Below are 25,750 nucleotides of genomic sequence, written 5' to 3'. Positions count from 1 at the left end.
GGGAAGGAGTTGGATCTCACATTTCATGTTAGAGGAAGGATCTCAGGTTTGGTATTAGAAGCATTGAGATATCACATCTCATGCTATAGGAAGGGTCTCAGGATTGGAATGGGAAGGAGTTGGATATCACATCTCATGCTATAGGAAGGGTCTCAGGTTTGGTATAAGCATTGAGATATCACATCTCATGCTATAGGAAGGGTCTCAGGATTGGAATGGAAGGAGTTGGATATCACATCTCATGTTATAGGAAGGATCTCAGGTTTGGTATTAGAAGCATTGAGACATCACATCTCATGCTATAGGAAGGGTCTCAGGATTGGAATGGGAAGGAGTTGGATATCAAATCTCATGCTATAGGAAGGGTCTCAGGATTGGAATGGGAAGGAGTTGAATATGACATCTCATGCCGTAGGAAGGGTCTCAGGTTTGGTATAAACATTGAGATATCACATCTCTGCTATCAAAAGGGTCTCAGGATTGGAATGGGAAGGAGTTGGATATCCCATCTCATGTTATAGGAAGAGTCTCAAGTTTGGTATTAGAAGCATTGAGATATCACATCTCATGCTATAGGAAGTGTCTTAGGATTGGAATGGGAAGGACTTGGATATCACATCTCATGCTATAGGTAGGGTCTCAAGTTTGACATTAGAAGCATTGAGATATCACATCTCATGCTATAGGAAGGGTCTGAGGATTGGAATGGGAAGGAGTTGGATATCACATCTCCTGCTATGGGAAGGGTCTCAGGTTTGGTATAAGCAGTGAGATATCACATCTCATGCTATAGGAAGTGTCTCAGGATTGGAATGGGAAGGAGTTGAATATCACATCTCATGTTATAGGAAGGATCTCAGGTTTGGTATAAGCATTGAGATATCACATCTCTGCTATCGGAAGGGTCTCAAGATTGGAATGGGAAGGAGTTGGATATTCCCATCTCATGTTATAGGAAGGGTCTCAGGTTTGGTATTAGAAGCATTGAGATATCACATCTCATGCTATAGGAAGGGTCTCAGGATTGGAATGGGAAGGACTTGGATATCACATCTCATGCTATAGGGAGGGTCTCAAGTTTGATATTAGAAGCTTTGAGATATCACATCTCATGATATCGGAAGGGTCTCAGGATTGGAATGGGAAGGAGTTGGATATCACATCTCATGATAAAGGAAGGGTCTAAGGTTTGGAAGGGGAAGGATTTGGATATCACATCTCATGTTATATTACGGGTCTCAGGTTTGGTATTAGAAGCATTGAGATATCAAGTCTCATAGTATAGGAAGGGTCTCAGAATTGGAATGGGAAGGAGTTGGATATCTCATCTCATGTTATAGGAAGAGTCTCTGGTTTGGTATTAGAATCATTGAGATATCACATCGCATGCTGTAGGAAGGGTCTAAGGATTGGAATGGGATGGACTTGGATATCACATCTCATGCTATAGGTAGGCTCTCAGGTTTGGTATAAGCATTGAGATATCACATCTCATGCTATAGGAAGGGTCTCAGAATTGGAATGGGAAGGAGTTGGATATCACATCTCAAGCTATAGGAAGGGTCTCAGTATTGGAATGGGAAGGACTTGGATATCACATCTCATGCTATAGGAAGGCTCTCAGGTTTGGAAGGGGAAAGAGTTGGATATCTCATTTCATGTTAGAGGTAGGATCTCAGGTTTGGTATTAGAGGCATTGAGATATCACATCTCATGCTATCAGAAGGGTCTCAGGAATGGAATGGGAAGGAGTTAGATATCACATCTCATGCTAAAGGGAGGGTCTCAGGTTTGGAAGGGGAAGGATTTGGATATCACATCTCATGTTATAGGAAGGATCTCAGGTTTGGTATTAGAAGCATTGAGATATCACATCTCATGCTATCGGAAGGATCTCAGGTTTGGTATTAGAAGCATTGAGATATCACATCTCATGCTATCAGAAGAGTCTCAGGATTGGAATAGGAAGGAGTTGGATATCACATTTCATGCTAAAGGGAGGGTCTCAGGTTTGGAAGGGGAAGGATTTGGATATCACATCTCATGTTATCGGAAGGATCTCACGTTTGGTATTAGAAGTATTGAGATATTATATCTCATGCTATAGGAAGGGTCTCAGGATTGGAATGGGAAGGAGTTGGATATCACATCTCATGCTATAGGGAGGGTCTCAGGATTGGAATGGGAAGGACTTAGATATCACATATCATGCTATAGGGAGGGTCTCAGTTTTGATATTAGAAGCATTGAGATATCACATCTCATGCTATCGGAAGTGTCTCAGGATTGGAATGGGAAGGAGCTGGATATCACATCTCATGCTAAAGGAAGGGTCTCAGGTTTGGAACGGGAAGGATTTGGATATCACATCTCATGTTATAGGAAGGGTCTCAGGTTTGGTATAAGCATTGAGATATCACATCTCTGCTATCGGAAGTGTCTCAGGATTGGAATGGGAAGGAGTTGGATATCCCATCTCATGTTATAGGACGGGTCTCAGGTTTGTTATTAGAATCATTGAGATATCATATTGCATGCTGTAGGAAGGGTCTAAGGGTTGGAATGTGAAGGACTTGGATATCACATCTCATGCTATAGATAGGCTCTTAGGTTTGGAAAGGGAAGGAGTTGGATATCACATTTCATGTTAGAGGAAGGATCTCAGGTTTGGTATTAGAAGCATTGAGATATCACATCTCATGCTATAGGAAGGGTCTCAGGATTGGAATGGGAAGCAGTTGGATATCACATCTCATGCTATAGGAAGGGTCTCAGGTTTGGTATAAGCATTGAGATATCACATCTCATGCTATAGGACGGGTCTCAGGATTGGAATGGAAGGAGTTGGATATCACATCTCATGTTATAGGAAGGATCTCAGGTTTGGTATTAGACGCATTGAGACATCACATCTCATGCTATAGTAAGGGTCTCAGGGTTGGAATGGGAAGGAGTTGGATATCACATCTCATCCAATAGGAAGGGTCTCAGGTTTGGAATGGGAAGGAATTGGATATCACATCTCATGTTATAGGAAGGATCTCAGGTTTGGTATTAGAAGCATTGAGATATCACATCTCATGCTATAGGAAGGGTCTCAGGATTGGAATGTGAAGGATTTGGATATCACATCTCATGCTAAAGGAAGGGTCTCAGGTTTGGTAGAAGCATTGAGATATCACGTCGCTGCTATCGGAAGGGTCTCAGGATTGGATTGGGAAGGAGTTGGATATCCCTTCTCATGCTATAGGAAGGGTCTCAGGATTTGAATGGCAAGGAGTTGGATATCACATCTCATGCCATAGGAAGGGTCTCAGGTTTGGTATAAGCATTGAGATATCACATCTCTGCTATCGGAAGGGTCTCAGGCTTGGATTGGGAAGGAGTTGGATATCCCTTCTCATGCTATAGGAAGTGTCTCAGGTTGGAATGGGAAGGAGTTGGATATCACATCTCCTGCTATGGGAAGGGTCTCAGGTTTGGTATAAGTAGTGAGATATCACATCTCATGCTATAGGAAGTGTCTCAGGATTGGAATGGGAAGGAGTTGGATATCACATCTCATGTTATAGGAAGGATCTCAGGTTTGGTATAAGCATTGAGATATCACATCTCTGCTATCGGAAAGGGTCTCAAGATTGGAATGGGAAGGAGTTGGATATTCCCATCTCATGTTATAGGAAGGGTCTCAGGTTTGGTATTAGAAGCATTGAGATATCACATCTCATGCTATAGGAAGGGTCTCAGGATTGGAATGGGAAGGACTTGGATATCACATCTCATGCTATAGGGAGGGTCTCAAGTTTGATATTAGAAGCTTTGAGATATCACATCTCATGATATCGGAAGGGTCTCAGGATTGGAATGGGAAGGAGTTGGATATCACATCTCATGATAAAGGAAGGGTCTAAGGTTTGGAAGGGGAAGGATTTGGATATCACATCTCATGTTATATTACGGGTCTCAGGTTTGGTATTAGAAGCATTGAGATATCAAGTCTCATAGTATAGGAAGGGTCTCAGAATTGGAATGGGAAGGAGTTGGATATCCCATCTCATGTTATAGGAAGAGTCTCTGGTTTGGTATTATAATCATTGAGATATCACATCGCATGCTGTAGGAAGGGTCTAAGGATTGGAATGGGATGGACTTGGATATCACATCTCATGCTATAGGTAGGCTCTCAGGTTTGGTATAAGCATTGAGATATCACATCTCATGCTATAGGAAGGGTCTCAGAATTGGAATGGGAAGGAGTTGGATATCACATCTCAAGCTATAGGAAGGGTCTCAGTATTGGAATGGGAAGGACTTGGATATCACATCTCATGCTATAGGAAGGCTCTCAGGTTTGGAAGGGGAAAGAGTTGGATATCTCATTTCATGTTAGAGGTAGGATCTCAGGTTTGGTATTAGAGGCATTGAGATATCACATCTCATGCTATCAGAAGGGTCTCAGGAATGGAATGGGAAGGATTTGGATATCACATCTCATGTTATAGGAAGGATCTCAGGTTTGGTATTAGAAGCATTGAGATATCACATCTCATGCTATCGGAAGGATCTCAGGTTTGGTATTAGAGGCATTGAGATATCACATCTCATGCTAAAGGGAGGGTCTCAGGTTTGGAAGGGGAAGGATTTGGATATCACATCTCATGTTATAGGAAGGATCTCAGGTTTGGTATTAGAAGCATTGAGATATCACATCTCATGCTATCGGAAGGATCTCAGGTTTGGTATTAGAAGCATTGAGATATCACATCTCATGCTATCAGAAGAGTCTCAGGATTGGAATAGGAAGGAGTGGGATATCACATTTCATGCTAAAGGGAGGGTCTCAGGTTTGGAAGGGGAAGGATTTGGATATCACATCTCATGTTATCGGAAGGATCTCACGTTTGGTATTAGAAGTATTGAGATATCATATCTCATGCTATAGGAAGGGTCTCAGGATTGGAATGGGAAGGAGTTGGATATCACATCTCATGCTATAGGGAGGGTCTCAGGATTGGAATGGGAAGGACTTAGATATCACATATCATGCTATAGGGAGGGTCTCAGTTTTGATATTAGAAGCATTGAGATATCACATCTCATGCTATCGGAAGTGTCTCAGGATTGGAATGGGAAGGAGCTGGATATCACATCTCATGCTAAAGGAAGGGTCTCAGGTTTGGAACGGGAAGGATTTGGATATCACATCTCATGTTATAGGAAGGGTCTCAGGTTTGGTATAAGCATTGAGATATCACATCTCTGCTATCGGAAGTGTCTCAGGATTAGAATGGGAAGGAGTTGGATATCCCATCTCATGTTATAGGACGGGTCTCAGGTTTGTTATTAGAATCATTGAGATATCATATTGCATGCTGTAGGAAGGGTCTAAGGGTTGGAATGTGAAGGACTTGGATATCACATCTCATGCTATAGATAGGCTCTTAGGTTTGGAAAGGGAAGGAGTTGGATATCACATTTCATGTTAGAGGAAGGATCTCAGGTTTGGTATTAGAAGCATTGAGATATCACATCTCATGCTATAGGAAGGGTCTCAGGATTGGAATGGGAAGCAGTTGGATATCACATCTCATGCTATAGGAAGGGTCTCAGGTTTGGTATAAGCATTGAGACATCACATCTCATGCTATAGGAAGGGTCTCAGGGTTGGAATGGGAAGGTGTTGGATATCACATCTCATCCAATAGGAAGGGTCTCAGGTTTGGAATGGGAAGGAATTGGATATCACATCTCATGTTATAGGAAGGATCTCAGGTTTGGTATTAGAAGCATTGAGATATCACATCTCATGCTATAGGAAGGGTCTCAGGATTGGAATGTGAAGGATTTGGATATCACATCTCATGCTAAAGGAAGGGTCTCAGGTTTGGTAGAAGCATTGAGATATCACGTCGCTGCTATCGGAAGGGTCTCAGGATTGGATTGGGAAGGAGTTGGATATCCCTTCTCATGCTATAGGAAGGGTCTCAGGATTTGAATGGCAAGGAGTTGGATATCACATCTCATGCCATAGGAAGGGTCTCAGGTTTGGTATAAGCATTGAGATATCACATCTCTGCTATCGGAAGGGTCTCAGGATTGGATTGGGAAGGAGTTGGATATCCCTTCTCATGCTATAGGAAGTGTCTCAGGTTGGAATGGGAAGGAGTTGGATATCACATCTCATGTTATAGGAAGGGTCTCAGGATTGGAATGGGAAGGATTTGGATATCACATCTCTTGCTATAGGAAGGGTCTCAGGATTGGAATGGGTAGGAGTTGGATATTACTTTCTTGCTACAGGAAGGGTCTCATGTTTGGAATGGGAAGGAGTTGGATATCACATATGCTATAGTTAGTGTCTCAGGTTTGGAACGGGAAGGAGTTGGATATCACATCTCATGTTATAGGAAGGGTCTCAGGTTTGGTATAAGCATTGAGATATCACATCTCTGCTATCGGAAGCGGCTCAGGATTGGAATGGGAAGGAGTTGGATATCCCATCTCATGTTATAGGAAGAGTCTCTGGTTTGGTATTAGAATCATTGAGATATCACATCGCATGCTTTAGGAAGGGTCTAAGGATTGGAATGGGATGGACTTGGATATCACATCTCATGTTATAGGTAGGCTCTCAGGTTTGGTATAAGCATTGAGATATCACATCTCATGCTATAGGAAGGGTCTCAGGATTGGAATGGGAAGGAATTGGATATCACATCTCATGCTATAGGAAGGGTCTCAGATTTGGTATAAGCATTGAGATATCACATCTCATGCTAAAGGAAGGGTCTCAGGATTGGAATGGGAAGGAGTTGTATATGACATCTCAGGCCATGACATCTCAGGCCATAGGAAGGTTCTCAGGTTTGGTATAAGCATTGAGATATCATATTGCATGCTGTAGGAAGGGTCTAAGGATTGGAATGGGAAGGACCTGGATATCACATCTCATGCTATAGAACGGCTCTCAGGTTTGGAAAGGGAAGGAGTTGGATATCACATCTCATGTTATAGTATGGATCTCAGGTTTGGTATTAGAAGTATTGAGATATCACATCTCATGTTATCGGAAGGATCTCAGGTTTGGTATTAGAAGTATTGAGATATCACATCTCATGCTATAGGAAGGGTCTCAGGATTGGAATGGGAAGGAGTTGGATATCACATCTCATGCTAAAGGAAGGGTCTCAGGTTTGGTAGAAGCATTGAGATATCACATCTCATGCTATAGGAAGGGTCTCAGGATTGGAATGGGAAGGACTTAGATATCACATATCATGCTATAGGGAGGGTCTCAGTTTTGATATTAGAAGCATTGAGATATCACATCTCATGCTATCGGAAGTGTCTCAGGATTGGAATGGGAAGGAGCTGGATATCACATCTCATGCTAAAGGAAGAGTCTCAGGTTTGGAACGGGAAGGAGTTGGATATCACATCTCATGTTATAGGAAGGGTCTCAGGTTTGGTATAAACATTGAGATATCACATCTCTGCTATCGGAAGTGTCTCAGGATTGGAATGGGAAGGAGTTGGATATCCCATCTCATGTTATAGGACGGGTCTCAGGTTTGTTATTGGAATCATTGAGATATCATATTGCATGCTGTAGGAAGGGTCTAAGGGTTGGAATGTGAAGGACTTGGATATCACATCTCATGCTATAGATAGGCTCTTAGGTTTGGAAAGGGAAGGAGTTGGATCTCACATTTCATGTTAGAGGAAGGATCTCAGGTTTGGTATTAGAAGCATTGAGATATCACATCTCATGCTATAGGAAGGGTCTCAGGATTGGAATGGGAAGGAGTTGGATATCACATCTCATGCTATAGGAAGGGTCTCAGGTTTGGTATAAGCATTGATATATCACATCTCATGCTATAGGAAGGGTCTCAGGATTGGAATGGAAGGAGTTGGATATCACATCTCATGTTATAGGAAGGATCTCAGGTTTGGTATTAGAAGCATTGAGACATCACATCTCATGCTATAGGAAGGGTCTCAGGATTGGAATGGGAAGGAGTTGGATATCAAATCTCATGCTATAGGAAGCGTCTCAGGATTGGAATGGGAAGGAGTTGAATATGACATCTCATGCCGTAGGAAGGGTCTCAGGTTTGGTATAAACATTGAGATATCACATCTCTGCTATCAAAAGGGTCTCAGGATTGGAATGGGAAGGAGTTGGATATCCCATCTCATGTTATAGGAAGAGTCTCAGGATTGGAATGGGAAGGAGTTGGATATCAAATCTCATGCTATAGGAAGGGTCTCAGGATTGGAATGGGAAGGAGTTGAATATGACATCTCATGCCGTAGGAAGGGTCTCAGGTTTGGTATAAACATTGAGATATCACATCTCTGCTATCAAAAGGGTCTCAGGATTGGAATGGGAAGGAGTTGGATATCCCATCTCATGTTATAGGAAGAGTCTCAAGTTTGGTATTAGAAGCATTGAGATATCACATCTCATGCTATAGGAAGTGTCTTAGGATTGGAATGGGAAGGACTTGGATATCACATCTCATGCTATAGGTAGGGTCTCAAGTTTGACATTAGAAGCATTGAGATATCACATCTCATGCTATAGGAAGGGTCTGAGGATTGGAATGGGAAGGAGTTGGATATCACATCTCCTGCTATGGGAAGGGTCTCAGGTTTGGTATAAGCAGTGAGATATCACATCTCATGCTATAGGAAGTGTCTCAGGATTGGAATGGGAAGGAGTTGGATATCACATCTCATGTTATAGGAAGGATCTCAGGTTTGGTATAAGCATTGAGATATCACATCTCTGCTATCGGAAGGGTCTCAAGATTGGAATGGGAAGGAGTTGGATATTCCCATCTCATGTTATAGGAAGGGTCTCAGGTTTGGTATTAGAAGCATTGAGATATCACATCTCATGCTATAGGAAGGGTCTCAGGATTGGAATGGGAAGGACTTGGATATCACATCTCATGCTATAGGGAGGGTCTCAAGTTTGATATTAGAAGCTTTGAGATATCACATCTCATGATATCGGAAGGGTCTCAGGATTGGAATGGGAAGGAGTTGGATATCACATCTCATGATAAAGGAAGGGTCTAATGTTTGGAAGGGGAAGGATTTGGATATCACATCACATGTTATATTACGGGTCTCAGGTTTGGTATTAGAAGCATTGAGATATCAAGTCTCATAGTATAGGAAGGGTCTCAGAATTGGAATGGGAAGGAGTTGGATATCCCATCTCATGTTATAGGAAGAGTCTCTGGTTTGGTATTAGAATCATTGAGATATCACATCGCATGCTGTAGGAAGGGTCTAAGGATTGGAATGGGATGGACTTGGATATCACATCTCATGTTATAGGTAGGCTCTCAGGTTTGGTATAAGCATTGAGATATCACATCTCATGCTATAGGAAGGGTCTCAGAAATGGAATGGGAAGGAGTTGGATATCACATCTCAAGCTATAGGAAGGGTCTCAGTATTGGAATGGGAAGGACTTGGATATCACATCTCATGCTATAGGAAGGCTCTCTGGTTTGGAAGGGGAAAGAGTTGGATATCTCATTTCATGTTAGAGGTAGGATCTCAGGTTTGGTATTAGAGGCATTGAGATATCACATCTCATGCTATCAGAAGGGTCTCAGGAATAAAATGGGAAGGAGTTAGATATCACATCTCATGCTAAAGGGAGGGTCTCAGGTTTGGAAGGGGAAGGATTTGGATATCACATCTCATGTTATAGGAAGGATCTCAGGTTTGGTATTAGAAGCATTGAGATATCACATCTCATGCTATCGGAAGGATCTCAGGTTTGGTATTAGAAGCATTGAGATATCACATCTCATGCTATCAGAAGAGTCTCAGGATTGGAATAGGAAGGAGTTGGATATCACATTTCATGCTAAAGGGAGGGTCTCAGGTTTGGAAGAGGAAGGATTTGGATATCACATCTCATGTTATCGGAAGGATCTCACGTTTGGTATTAGAAGTATTGAGATATCATATCTCATGCTATAGGAAGGGTCTCAGGATTGGAATGGGAAGGAGTTGGATATCACATCTCATGCTATAGGGAGGGTCTCAGGATTGGAATGGGAAGGACTTAGATATCACATATCATGCTATAGGGAGGGTCTCAGTTTTGATATTAGAAGCATTGAGATATCACATCTCATGCTATCGGAAGTGTCTCAGGATTGGAATGGGAAGGAGCTGGATATCACATCTCATGCTAAAGGAAGGGTCTCAGGTTTGGAACGGGAAGGATTTGGATATCACATCTCATGTTATAGGAAGGGTCTCAGGTTTGGTATAAGCATTGAGATATCACATCTCTGCTATCGGAAGTGTCTCAGGATTGGAATGGGAAGGAGTTGGATATCTCATCTCATGTTATAGGACGGGTCTCAGGTTTGTTATTAGAATCATTGAGATATCATATTGCATGCTGTAGGAAGGGTCTAAGTGTTGGAATGTGAAGGACTTGGATATCACATCTCATGCTATAGATAGGCTCTTAGGTTTGGAAAGGGAAGGAGTTGGATATCACATTTCATGTTAGAGGAAGGATCTCAGGTTTGGTATTAGAAGCATTGAGATATCACATCTCATGCTATAGGAAGGGTCTCAGGATTGGAATGGGAAGCAGTTGGATATCACATCTCATGCTATAGGAAGGGTCTCAGGTTTGGTATAAGCCTTGAGATATCACATCTCATGCTATAGGACGGGTCTCAGGATTGGAATGGAAGGAGTTGGATATCCCATCTCATGTTATAGGACGGATCTCAGGTTTGTTATTAGAATCATTGAGATATCATATTGCATGCTGTAGGAAGGGTCTAAGTGTTGGAATGTGAAGGACTTGGATATCACATCTCATGCTATAGATAGGCTCTTAGGTTTGGAAAGGGAAGGAGTTGGATATCACATTTCATGTTAGAGGAAGGATCTCAGGTTTGGTATTAGAAGCATTGAGACATCAAATCTCATGCTATAGGAAGGGTCTCAGGGTTGGAATGGGAAGGAGTTGGATATCACATCTCATCCAATAGGAAGGGTCTCAGGTTTGGAATGGGAAGGAATTGGATATCACATCTCATGTTATAGGAAGGATCTCAGGTTTGGTATTAGAAGCATTGAGATATCACATCTCATGCTATAGGAAGGGTCTCAGGATTGGAATGTGAAGGATTTGGATATCACATCTCATGCTAAAGGAAGGGTCTCAGGTTTGGTAGAAGCATTGAGATATCACGTCGCTGCTATCGGAAGGGTCTCAGGATTGGATTGGGAAGGAGTTGGATATCCCTTCTCATGCTATAGGAAGGGTCTCAGGATTTGAATGGCAAGGAGTTGGATATCACATCTCATGCCATAGGAAGGGTCTCAGGTTTGGTATAAGCATTGAGATATCACATCTCTGCTATCGGAAGGGTCTCAGGATTGGATTGGGAAGGAGTTGGATATCCCTTCTCATGCTATAGGAAGTGTCTCAGGTTGGAATGGGAAGGAGTTGGATATCACATCTCATGTTATAGGAAGGGTCTCAGGATTGGAATGGGAAGGATTTGGATATCACATCTCTTGCTATAGGAAGGGTCTCAGGATTGGAATGGGTAGGAGTTGGATATTACTTTCTTGCTATAGGAAGGGTCTCATGTTTGGAATGGGAAGGAGTTGGATATCACATATGCTATAGTTAGTGTCTCAGGTTTGGAACGGGAAGGAGTTGGATATCACATCTCATGTTATAGGAAGGGTCTCAGGTTTGGTATAAACATTGAGATATCACATCTCTGCTATCGGAAGCGGCTCAGGATTGGAATGGGAAGGAGTTGGATATCCCATCTCATGTTATAGGAAGAGTCTCTGGTTTGGTATTAGAATTATTGCGATATCACATCGCATGCTGTAGGAAGGGTCTAAGGATTGGAATGGGATAGACTTGGATATCACATCTCATGTTATAGGTAGGCTCTCAGGTTTGGTATAAGCATTGAGATATCACATCTCATGCTATAGGAAGGGTCTCAGGATTGGAATGGGAAGGAATTGGATATCACATCTCATGCTAGAGGAAGTGTCTCAGATTTGGTATAAGCATTGAGATATCACATCTCATGCTAAAGGAAGGGTCTCAGGATTGGAATGGGAAGGAGTTGTATATGACATCTCAGGCCATAGGAAGGTTCTCAGGTTTGGTATAAGCATTGAGATATCACATCTCTGCTATCGGAAAGGTCTCAGGATTGGAATGGGAAGGAGTTGGATATCCCATCTCATGTTATAGGAAGGGTCTCAGGTTTGGTATTAGAAGCATAGAGATATCACATCTCATGCTATAGGAAGGGTCTCAGGATTGGAATGGGAAGGACTTGGATGTCACATCTCATGCTATAGGGAGGGTCTCAAGTTTGATATTAGAAGCATTGAGATAACAAATCTCATGATATCGGAAGGGTCTCAGGATTGGAATGGGAAGGAGTTTGATATCACATCTCATGCCATACTATGGGTCTCAGGTTTGGTAGAAGCATTGGGATATCACATCTCATGCTATCGGAAGGGTATCAGTATTGGATTTGGAAGAAGTTGGATATCCCATCTCATGCTATAGGAAAGGTCTCAGGTTGGAATGGGAAGGAGTTGGATATCACATTTCATGTTATAGGAAGGGTCTCAGGATTGGAATGGGAAGGACTTGGATATCATATCTCATGCTATAGGACGGGTCTCAGGTTTGTTATTAGAATCATTGAGATATCATATTGCATGCTGTAGGAAGGGTCTAAGGATTGGAATGGGAAGGACCTGGATATCACATCTCATGCTATAGAACAGCTCTCAGGTTTGGAAAGGGAAGGAGTTGGATATCACATCTCATGTTATAGGATGGATCTCAGGTTTGGTATTAGAAGTATTGAGATATCACATCTCATGTTATCGGAAGGATCTCAGGTTTGGTATTAGAAGTATTGAGATATCACATCTCATGCTATAGGAAGGGTCTCAGGATTGGAATGGGAAGGAGTTGGATATCACATCTCATGCTAAAGGAAGGGTCTCAGGTTTGGTAGAAGCATTGAGATATCACATTTCATGCTATAGGAAGGGTCTCAGGATTGGAATGGGAAGGACTTAGATATCACATATCATGCTATAGGGAGGGTCTCAGTTTTGATATTAGAAGCATTGAGATATCACATCTCATGCTATCGGAAGTGTCTCAGGATTGGAATGGGAAGGAGCTGGATATCACATCTCATGCTAAAGGAAGGGTCTCAGGTTTGGAACGGGAAGGAGTTGGATATCACATCTCATGTTATAGGAAGGGTCTCAGGTTTGGTATAAACATTGAGATATCACATCTCTGCTATCGGAAGTGTCTCAGGATTGGAATGGGAAGGAGTTGGATATCCCATCTCATGTTATAGGACGGGTCTCAGGTTTGTTATTAGAATCATTGAGATATCATATTGCATGCTGTAGGAAGGGTCTAAGGGTTGGAATGTGAAGGACTTGGATATCACATCTCATGCTATAGATAGGCTCTTAGGTTTGGAAAGGGAAGGAGTTGGATCTAACATTTCATGTTAGAGGAAGGATCTCAGGTTTGGTATTAGAAGCATTGAGATATCACATCTCATGCTATAGGAAGGGTCTCAGGATTGGAATGGGAAGGAGTTGGATATCACATCTCATGCTATAGGAAGGGTCTCAGGTTTGGTATAATCATTGAGATATCACATCTCATGCTATAGGAAGGGTCTCAGGATTGGAATGGAAGGAGTTGGATATCACATCTCATGTTATAGGAAGGATCTCAGGTTTGGTATTAGAAGCATTGAGACATCACATCTCATGCTATAGGAAGGGTCTCAGGATTGGAATGGGAAGGAGTTGGATATCAAATCTCATGCTATAGGAAGCGTCTCAGGATTGGAATGGGAAGGAGTTGAATATGACATCTCATGCCGTAGGAAGGGTCTCAGGTTTGGTATAAACATTGAGATATCACATCTCTGCTATCAAAAGGGTCTCAGGATTGGAATGGGAAGGAGTTGGATATCCCATCTCATGTTATAGGAAGAGTCTCAGGTTTGGTATTAGAAGCATTGAGATATCACATCTCATGCTATAGGAAGTGTCTCAGGATTGGAATGGGAAGGAGTTGGATATCACATCTCATGTTATAGGAAGGGTCTCAGGATTGGAATGGGAAGGATTTGGATATCACATCTCTTGCTATAGGAAGGGTCTCAGGATTGGAATGGGTAGGAGTTGGATATTACTTTCTTGCTATAGGAAGGGTCTCATGTTTGGAATGGGAAGGAGTTGGATATCACATCTCATGTTATAGGAAGGGTCTCAGGTTTGGTATAAGCAGTGAGATATCACATCTCTGCTATCGGAAGCGGCTCAGGATTGGAATGGGAAGGAGTTGGATATCCCATCTCATGTTATAGGAAGAGTCTCTGGTTTGGTATTAGAATCATTGAGATATCACATCGCATGCTGTAGGAAGGGTCTAAGGATGGGAATGGGATGGACTTGGATATCACATCTCAAGCTATAGGAAGGGTCTCACATTTGGTATAAGCATTGAGATATCACATCTCATGCTATAGGAAGGGTCTCAGGATTGGAATGGGAAGGAATTGGATATCACATCTCATGCTATAGGAAGGGTCTCAGATTTGGTATAAGCATTGAGATATCACATCTCATGCTAAAGGAAGGGTCTCAGGATTGGAATGGGAAGGAGTTGTATATGACATCTCAGGCCATAGGAAGGTTCTCAGGTTTGGTATAAGCATTGAGATATCACATCTCTGCTATCGGAAAGGTCTCAGGATTGGAATGGGAAGGAGTTGGATATCCCATCTCATGTTATAGGAAGGGTCTCAGGTTTGGTATTAGAAGCATAGAGATATCACATCTCATGCTATAGGAAGGGTCTCAGGATTGGAATGGGAAGGACTTGGATGTCACATCTCATGCTATAGGGACGGTCTCAAGTTTGATATTAGAAGCATTGAGATAACAAATCTCATGATATCGGAAGGGTCTCAGGATTGGAATGGGAAGGATTTGGATATCACATCTCATGTTATAGGACGGGTCTCAGGTTTAATATTAGAAGCATTGAGATATCAAGTCTCATGGTATAAGAAGGGTCTCAGAATTGGAATGGGAAGGAGTTGGATATCACACCTCAAGCTATAGGAAGGGTCTCAGGATTGGAATGGGAAGGAGTTTGATATCACATCTCATGCCATAGTATGGGTCTCAGGTTTGGTAGAAGCATTGGGATATCACATCTCATGCTATCGGAAGGGTATCAGTATTGGATTTGGAAGAAGTTGGATATCCCATCTAATGCTATAGGAAGGGTCTCAGGTTGGAATGGGAAGGAGTTGGATATCACATTTCATGTTATAGGAAGGGTCTCAGGATTGGAATGGGAAGGACTTGGATATCATATCTCATGCTATAGGACGGGTCTCAGGTTTGTTATTAGAATCATTGAGATATCATATTGCATGCTGTAGGAAGGGTCTAAGGATTGGAATGGGAAGGACCTGGATATCACATCTCATGCTATAGAACGGCTCTCAGGTTTGGAAAGGGAAGGAGTTGGATATCACATCTCATGTTATAGGATGGATCTCAGGTTTGGTATTAGAAGTATTGAGATATCACATCTCATGCTATAGGAAGGGTCTCAGGATTGGAATGGGAAGGAGTTGGATATCACATCTCATGCTATAGGGAGGGTCTCAGTTTTGATATTAGAAGCATTGAGATATCACATCTCATGCTATCGGAAGTGTCTCAGGATTGGAATGGGAAGGAGCTGGATATCACATCTCATGCTAAAGGAAGGGTCTCAAGTTTGGAACGGGAAGGAGTTGGATATCACATCTCATGTTATAGGAAGGGTCTCAGGTTTGGTATAAACATTGAGATATCACATCTCTGCTATCGGAAGTGTCTCAGGATTGGAATGGGAAGGAGTTGGATATCCCATCTCATGTTATAGGACGGGTCTCAGGTTTGTTATTAGAATCATTGAGATATCATATTGCATGCTGTAGGAAGGGTCTAAGGGTTGGAATGTGAAGGACTTGGATATCACATCTCATGCTATAGATAGGCTCTTAGGTTTGGAAAGGGAAGGAGTTGGATCTCACATTTCATGTTAGAGGAAGGATCTCAGGTTTGGTATTAGAAGCATTGAGATATCACATCTCATGCTATAGGAAGGGTCTCATGATTGGAATGGGAAGGAGTTGGATATCACATCTCATGCTATAGGAAGGGTCTCAGGTTTGGTATAAGCATTGAGATATCACATCTCATGCTATAGGATGGTCTCAGGATTGGAATGGAAGGAGTTGGATATCACATCTCATGTCATAGGAAGGATCTCAGGTTTGGTATTAGAAGCATTGAGACATCACATCTCATGCTATAGGAAGGGTCTCAGGATTGGAATGGGAAGGAGTTGGATATCAAATCTCATGCTATAGGAAGGGTCTCAGGATTGGAATGGGAAGGAGTTGAATATGACATCTCATGCCGTAGGAAGGGTCTCAGGTTTGGTATAAACATTGAGATATCACATCTCTGCTATCAAAAGGGTCTCAGGATTGGAATGGGAAGGAGTTGGATATCCCATCTCATGTTATAGGAAGAGTCTCAGGTTTGGTATTAGAAGCATTGAGATATCACATCTCATGCTATAGGAAGTGTCTCAGGATTGGAATGGGAAGGACTTGGATATCACATCTCATGCTATAGGTAGGGTCTCAAGTTTGACATTAGAAGCATTGAGATATCACATCTCATGCTATAGGAAGGGTCTGAGGATTGGAATGGGAAGGAGTTGGATATCACATCTCCTGCTATGGGAAGGGTCTCAGGTTTGGTATAAGCAGTGAGATATCACATCTCATGCTATAGGAAGTGTCTCAGGATTGGAATGGGAAGGAGTTGGATATCACATCTCATGTTATAGGAAGGATCTCAGGTTTGGTATAAGCATTGAGATATCACATCTCTGCTATCGGAAGGGTCTCAAGATTGGAATGGGAAGGAGTTGGATATTCCCATCTCATGTTATAGGAAGGGTCTCAGGTTTGGTATTAGAAGCATTGAGATATCACATCTCACGCTATAGGAAGGGTCTCAGGATTGGAATGGGAAGGACTTGGATATCACATCTCATGCTATAGGGAGGGTCTCAAGTTTGATATTAGAAGCTTTGAGATATCACATCTCATGCTATCGGAAGGGTCTCAGGATTGGAATGTGAAGGATTTGGATATCACATCTCATGCTAAAGGAAGGGTCTCAGGTTTGGTAGAAGCATTGAGATATCACGTCGCTGCTATCGGAAGGGTCTCAGGATTGGATTGGGAAGGAGTTGGATATCCCTTCTCATGCTATAGGAAGGGTCTCAGGATTTGAATGGCAAGGAGTTGGATATCACATCTCATGCCATAGGAAGGGTCTCAGGTTTGGTATAAGCATTGAGATATCACATCTCTGCTATCGGAAGGGTCTCAGGATTGGATTGGGAAGGAGTTGGATATCCCTTCTCATGCTATAGGAAGTGTCTCAGGTTGGAATGGGAAGGAGTTGGATATCACATCTCATGTTATAGGAAGGGTCTCAGGATTGGAATGGGAAGGATTTGGATATCACATCTCTTGCTATAGGAAGGGTCTCAGGATTGGAATGGGTAGGAGTTGGATATTACTTTCTTGCTACAGGAAGGGTCTCATGTTTGGAATGGGAAGGAGTTGGATATCACATATGCTATAGTTAGTGTCTCAGGTTTGGAACGGGAAGGAGTTGGATATCACATCTCATGTTATAGGAAGGGTCTCAGGTTTGGTATAAGCATTGAGATATCACATCTCTGCTATCGGAAGCGGCTCAGGATTGGAATGGGAAGGAGTTGGATATCCCATCTCATGTTATAGGAAGAGTCTCTGGTTTGGTATTAGAATCATTGAGATATCACATCGCATGCTTTAGGAAGGGTCTAAGGATTGGAATGGGATGGACTTGGATATCACATCTCATGTTATAGGTAGGCTCTCAGGTTTGGTATAAGCATTGAGATATCACATCTCATGCTATAGGAAGGGTCTCAGGATTGGAATGGGAAGGAATTGGATATCACATCTCATGCTATAGGAAGGGTCTCAGATTTGGTATAAGCATTGAGATATCACATCTCATGCTAAAGGAAGGGTCTCAGGATTGGAATGGGAAGGAGTTGTATATGACATCTCAGGCCATGACATCTCAGGCCATAGGAAGGTTCTCAGGTTTGGTATAAGCATTGAGATATCATATTGCATGCTGTAGGAAGGGTCTAAGGATTGGAATGGGAAGGACCTGGATATCACATCTCATGCTATAGAACGGCTCTCAGGTTTGGAAAGGGAAGGAGTTGGATATCACATCTCATGTTATAGTATGGATCTCAGGTTTGGTATTAGAAGTATTGAGATATCACATCTCATGTTATCGGAAGGATCTCAGGTTTGGTATTAGAAGTATTGAGATATCACATCTCATGCTATAGGAAGGGTCTCAGGATTGGAATGGGAAGGAGTTGGATATCACATCTCATGCTAAAGGAAGGGTCTCAGGTTTGGTAGAAGCATTGAGATATCACATCTCATGCTATAGGAAGGGTCTCAGGATTGGAATGGGAAGGACTTAGATATCACATATCATGCTATAGGGAGGGTCTCAGTTTTGATATTAGAAGCATTGAGATATCACATCTCATGCTATCGGAAGTGTCTCAGGATTGGAATGGGAAGGAGCTGGATATCACATCTCATGCTAAAGGAAGAGTCTCAGGTTTGGAACGGGAAGGAGTTGGATATCACATCTCATGTTATAGGAAGGGTCTCAGGTTTGGTATAAACATTGAGATATCACATCTCTGCTATCGGAAGTGTCTCAGGATTGGAATGGGAAGGAGTTGGATATCCCATCTCATGTTATAGGACGGGTCTCAGGTTTGTTATTGGAATCATTGAGATATCATATTGCATGCTGTAGGAAGGGTCTAAGGGTTGGAATGTGAAGGACTTGGATATCACATCTCATGCTATAGATAGGCTCTTAGGTTTGGAAAGGGAAGGAGTTGGATCTCACATTTCATGTTAGAGGAAGGATCTCAGGTTTGGTATTAGAAACATTGAGATATCACATCTCATGCTATAGGAAGGGTCTCAGGATTGGAATGGGAAGGAGTTGGATATCACATCTCATGCTATAGGAAGGGTCTCAGGTTTGGTATAAGCATTGATATATCACATCTCATGCTATAGGAAGGGTCTCAGGATTGGAATGGAAGGAGTTGGATATCACATCTCATGTTATAGGAAGGATCTCAGGTTTGGTATTAGAAGCATTGAGACATCACATCTCATGCTATAGGAAGGGTCTCAGGATTGGAATGGGAAGGAGTTGGATATCAAATCTCATGCTATAGGAAGCGTCTCAGGATTGGAATGGGAAGGAGTTGAATATGACATCTCATGCCGTAGGAAGGGTCTCAGGTTTGGTATAAACATTGAGATATCACATCTCTGCTATCAAAAGGGTCTCAGGATTGGAATGGGAAGGAGTTGGATATCCCATCTCATGTTATAGGAAGAGTCTCAGGATTGGAATGGGAAGGAGTTGGATATCAAATCTCATGCTATAGGAAGGGTCTCAGGATTGGAATGGGAAGGAGTTGAATATGACATCTCATGCCGTAGGAAGGGTCTCAGGTTTGGTATAAACATTGAGATATCACATCTCTGCTATCAAAAGGGTCTCAGGATTGGAATGGGAAGGAGTTGGATATCCCATCTCATGTTATAGGAAGAGTCTCAAGTTTGGTATTAGAAGCATTGAGATATCACATCTCATGCTATAGGAAGTGTCTTAGGATTGGAATGGGAAGGACTTGGATATCACATCTCATGCTATAGGTAGGGTCTCAAGTTTGACATTAGAAGCATTGAGATATCACATCTCATGCTATAGGAAGGGTCTGAGGATTGGAATGGGAAGGAGTTGGATATCACATCTCCTGCTATGGGAAGGGTCTCAGGTTTGGTATAAGCAGTGAGATATCACATCTCATGCTATAGGAAGTGTCTCAGGATTGGAATGGGAAGGAGTTGGATATCACATCTCATGTTATAGGAAGGATCTCAGGTTTGGTATAAGCATTGAGATATCACATCTCTGCTATCGGAAGGGTCTCAAGATTGGAATGGGAAGGAGTTGGATATTCCCATCTCATGTTATAGGAAGGGTCTCAGGTTTGGTATTAGAAGCATTGAGATATCACATCTCATGCTATAGGAAGGGTCTCAGGATTGGAATGGGAAGGACTTGGATATCACATCTCATGCTATAGGGAGGGTCTCAAGTTTGATATTAGAAGCTTTGAGATATCACATCTCATGATATCGGAAGGGTCTCAGGATTGGAATGGGAAGGAGTTGGATATCACATCTCATGATAAAGGAAGGGTCTAATGTTTGGAAGGGGAAGGATTTGGATATCACATCACATGTTATATTACGGGTCTCAGGTTTGGTATTAGAAGCATTGAGATATCAAGTCTCATAGTATAGGAAGGGTCTCAGAATTGGAATGGGAAGGAGTTGGATATCCCATCTCATGTTATAGGAAGAGTCTCTGGTTTGGTATTAGAATCATTGAGATATCACATCGCATGCTGTAGGAAGGGTCTAAGGATTGGAATGGGATGGACTTGGATATCACATCTCATGTTATAGGTAGGCTCTCAGGTTTGGTATAAGCATTGAGATATCACATCTCATGCTATAGGAAGGGTCTCAGAAATGGAATGGGAAGGAGTTGGATATCACATCTCAAGCTATAGGAAGGGTCTCAGTATTGGAATGGGAAGGACTTGGATATCACATCTCATGCTATAGGAAGGCTCTCTGGTTTGGAAGGGGAAAGAGTTGGATATCTCATTTCATGTTAGAGGTAGGATCTCAGGTTTGGTATTAGAGGCATTGAGATATCACATCTCATGCTATCAGAAGGGTCTCAGGAATAAAATGGGAAGGAGTTAGATATCACATCTCATGCTAAAGGGAGGGTCTCAGGTTTGGAAGGGGAAGGATTTGGATATCACATCTCATGTTATAGGAAGGATCTCAGGTTTGGTATTAGAAGCATTGAGATATCACATCTCATGCTATCGGAAGGATCTCAGGTTTGGTATTAGAAGCATTGAGATATCACATCTCATGCTATCAGAAGAGTCTCAGGATTGGAATAGGAAGGAGTTGGATATCACATTTCATGCTAAAGGGAGGGTCTCAGGTTTGGAAGAGGAAGGATTTGGATATCACATCTCATGTTATCGGAAGGATCTCACGTTTGGTATTAGAAGTATTGAGATATCATATCTCATGCTATAGGAAGGGTCTCAGGATTGGAATGGGAAGGAGTTGGATATCACATCTCATGCTATAGGGAGGGTCTCAGGATTGGAATGGGAAGGACTTAGATATCACATATCATGCTATAGGGAGGGTCTCAGTTTTGATATTAGAAGCATTGAGATATCACATCTCATGCTATCGGAAGTGTCTCAGGATTGGAATGGGAAGGAGCTGGATATCACATCTCATGCTAAAGGAAGGGTCTCAGGTTTGGAACGGGAAGGATTTGGATATCACATCTCATGTTATAGGAAGGGTCTCAGGTTTGGTATAAGCATTGAGATATCACATCTCTGCTATCGGAAGTGTCTCAGGATTGGAATGGGAAGGAGTTGGATATCTCATCTCATGTTATAGGACGGGTCTCAGGTTTGTTATTAGAATCATTGAGATATCATATTGCATGCTGTAGGAAGGGTCTAAGTGTTGGAATGTGAAGGACTTGGATATCACATCTCATGCTATAGATAGGCTCTTAGGTTTGGAAAGGGAAGGAGTTGGATATCACATTTCATGTTAGAGGAAGGATCTCAGGTTTGGTATTAGAAGCATTGAGATATCACATCTCATGCTATAGGAAGGGTCTCAGGATTGGAATGGGAAGCAGTTGGATATCACATCTCATGCTATAGGAAGGGTCTCAGGTTTGGTATAAGCCTTGAGATATCACATCTCATGCTATAGGACGGGTCTCAGGATTGGAATGGAAGGAGTTGGATATCCCATCTCATGTTATAGGACGGATCTCAGGTTTGTTATTAGAATCATTGAGATATCATATTGCATGCTGTAGGAAGGGTCTAAGTGTTGGAATGTGAAGGACTTGGATATCACATCTCATGCTATAGATAGGCTCTTAGGTTTGGAAAGGAAAGGAGTTGGATATCACATTTCATGTTAGAGGAAGGATCTCAGGTTTGGTATTAGAAGCATTGAGACATCAAATCTCATGCTATAGGAAGGGTCTCAGGGTTGGAATGGGAAGGAGTTGGATATCACATCTCATCCAATAGGAAGGGTCTCAGGTTTGGAATGGGAAGGAATTGGATATCACATCTCATGTTATAGGAAGGATCTCAGGTTTGGTATTAGAAGCATTGAGATATCACATCTCATGCTATAGGAAGGGTCTCAGGATTGGAATGTGAAGGATTTGGATATCACATCTCATGCTAAAGGAAGGGTCTCAGGTTTGGTAGAAGCATTGAGATATCACGTCGCTGCTATCGGAAGGGTCTCAGGATTGGATTGGGAAGGAGTTGGATATCCCTTCTCATGCTATAGGAAGGGTCTCAGGATTTGAATGGCAAGGAGTTGGATATCACATCTCATGCCATAGGAAGGGTCTCAGGTTTGGTATAAGCATTGAGATATCACATCTCTGCTATCGGAAGGGTCTCAGGATTGGATTGGGAAGGAGTTGGATATCCCTTCTCATGCTATAGGAAGTGTCTCAGGTTGGAATGGGAAGGAGTTGGATATCACATCTCATGTTATAGGAAGGGTCTCAGGATTGGAATGGGAAGGATTTGGATATCACATCTCTTGCTATAGGAAGGGTCTCAGGATTGGAATGGGTAGGAGTTGGATATTACTTTCTTGCTATAGGAAGGGTCTCATGTTTGGAATGGGAAGGAGTTGGATATCACATATGCTATAGTTAGTGTCTCAGGTTTGGAACGGGAAGGAGTTGGATATCACATCTCATGTTATAGGAAGGGTCTCAGGTTTGGTATAAACATTGAGATATCACATCTCTGCTATCGGAAGCGGCTCAGGATTGGAATGGGAAGGAGTTGGATATCCCATCTCATGTTATAGGAAGAGTCTCTGGTTTGGTATTAGAATTATTGCGATATCACATCGCATGCTGTAGGAAGGGTCTAAGGATTGGAATGGGATAGACTTGGATATCACATCTCATGTTATAGGTAGGCTCTCAGGTTTGGTATAAGCATTGAGATATCACATCTCATGCTATAGGAAGGGTCTCAGGATTGGAATGGGAAGGAATTGGATATCACATCTCATGCTAGAGGAAGTGTCTCAGATTTGGTATAAGCATTGAGATATCACATCTCATGCTAAAGGAAGGGTCTCAGGATTGGAATGGGAAGGAGTTGTATATGACATCTCAGGCCATAGGAAGGTTCTCAGGTTTGGTATAAGCATTGAGATATCACATCTCTGCTATCGGAAAGGTCTCAGGATTGGATTGGGAAGGAGTTGGATATCCCTTCTCATGCTATAGGAAGGGTCTCAGGATTTGAATGGCAAGGAGTTGGATATCACATCTCATGCCATAGGAAGGGTCTCAGGTTTGGTATAAGCATTGAGATATCACATCTCTGCTATCGGAAGGGTCTCAGGATTGGATTGGGAAGGAGTTGGATATCCCTTCTCATGCTATAGGAAGTGTCTCAGGTTGGAATGGGAAGGAGTTGGATATCACATCTCATGTTATAGGAAGGGTCTTAGGATTGGAATGGGAAGGATTTGGATATCACATCTCTTGCTATAGGAAGGGTCTCAGGATTGGAATGGGTAGGAGTTGGATATTACTTTCTTGCTATAGGAAGGGTCTCATGTTTGGAATGGGAAGGAGTTGGATATCACATATGCTATAGTTAGTGTCTCAGGTTTGGAACGGGAAGGAGTTGGATATCACATCTCATGTTATAGGAAGGGTCTCAGGTTTGGTATAAACATTGAGATATCACATCTCTGCTATCGGAAGCGGCTCAGGATTGGAATGGGAAGGAGTTGGATATCCCATCTCATGTTATAGGAAGAGTCTCTGGTTTGGTATTAGAATTATTGCGATATCACATCGCATGCTGTAGGAAGGGTCTAAGGATTGGAATTGGATAGACTTGGATATCACATCTCATGTTATAGGTAGGCTCTCAGGTTTGGTATAAGCATTGAGATATCACATCTCATGCTATAGGAAGGGTCTCAGGATTGGAATGGGAAGGAATTGGATATCACATCTCATGCTAGAGGAAGTGTCTCAGATTTGGTATAAGCATTGAGATATCACATCTCATGCTAAAGGAAGGGTCTCAGGATTGGAATGGGAAGGAGTTGTATATGACATCTCAGGCCATAGGAAGGTTCTCAGGTTTGGTATAAGCATTGAGATATCACATCTCTGCTATCGGAAAGGTCTCAGGATTGGAATGGGAAGGAGTTGGATATCCCATCTCATGTTATAGGAAGGGTCTCAGGTTTGGTATTAGAAGCATAGAGATATCACATCTCATGCTATAGGAAGGGTCTCAGGATTGGAATGGGAAGGACTTGGATGTCACATCTCATGCTATAGGGAGGGTCTCAAGTTTGATATTAGAAGCATTGAGATAACAAATCTCATGATATCGGAAGGGTCTCAGGATTGGAATGGGAAGGAGTTTGATATCACATCTCATGCCATACTATGGGTCTCAGGTTTGGTAGAAGCATTGGGATATCACATCTCATGCTATCGGAAGGGTATCAGTATTGGATTTGGAAGAAGTTGGATATCCCATCTCATGCTATAGGAAAGGTCTCAGGTTGGAATGGGAAGGAGTTGGATATCACATTTCATGTTATAGGAAGGGTCTCAGGATTGGAATGGGAAGGACTTGGATATCATATCTCATGCTATAGGACGGGTCTCAGGTTTGTTATTAGAATCATTGAGATATCATATTGCATGCTGTAGGAAGGGTCTAAGGATTGGAATGGGAAGGACCTGGATATCACATCTCATGCTATAGAACAGCTCTCAGGTTTGGAAAGGGAAGGAGTTGGATATCACATCTCATGTTATAGGATGGATCTCAGGTTTGGTATTAGAAGTATTGAGATATCACATCTCATGTTATCGGAAGGATCTCAGGTTTGGTATTAGAAGTATTGAGATATCACATCTCATGCTATAGGAAGGGTCTCAGGATTGGAATGGGAAGGAGTTGGATATCACATCTCATGCTAAAGGAAGGGTCTCAGGTTTGGTAGAAGCATTGAGATATCACATTTCATGCTATAGGAAGGGTCTCAGGATTGGAATGGGAAGGACTTAGATATCACATATCATGCTATAGGGAGGGTCTCAGTTTTGATATTAGAAGCATTGAGATATCACATCTCATGCTATCGGAAGTGTCTCAGGATTGGAATGGGAAGGAGCTGGATATCACATCTCATGCTAAAGGAAGGGTCTCAGGTTTGGAACGGGAAGGAGTTGGATATCA

Source organism: Ambystoma mexicanum, unplaced genomic scaffold (genome assembly GCF_040938575.1).
Source record: "Ambystoma mexicanum isolate Mex_15411 unplaced genomic scaffold, UKY_AmexF1_1 Mex_scaf3, whole genome shotgun sequence".
Classification (NCBI taxonomy): Eukaryota; Metazoa; Chordata; class Amphibia; order Caudata; family Ambystomatidae; genus Ambystoma; species Ambystoma mexicanum.
Note: the sequence above shows the minus strand (reverse complement) of the source record.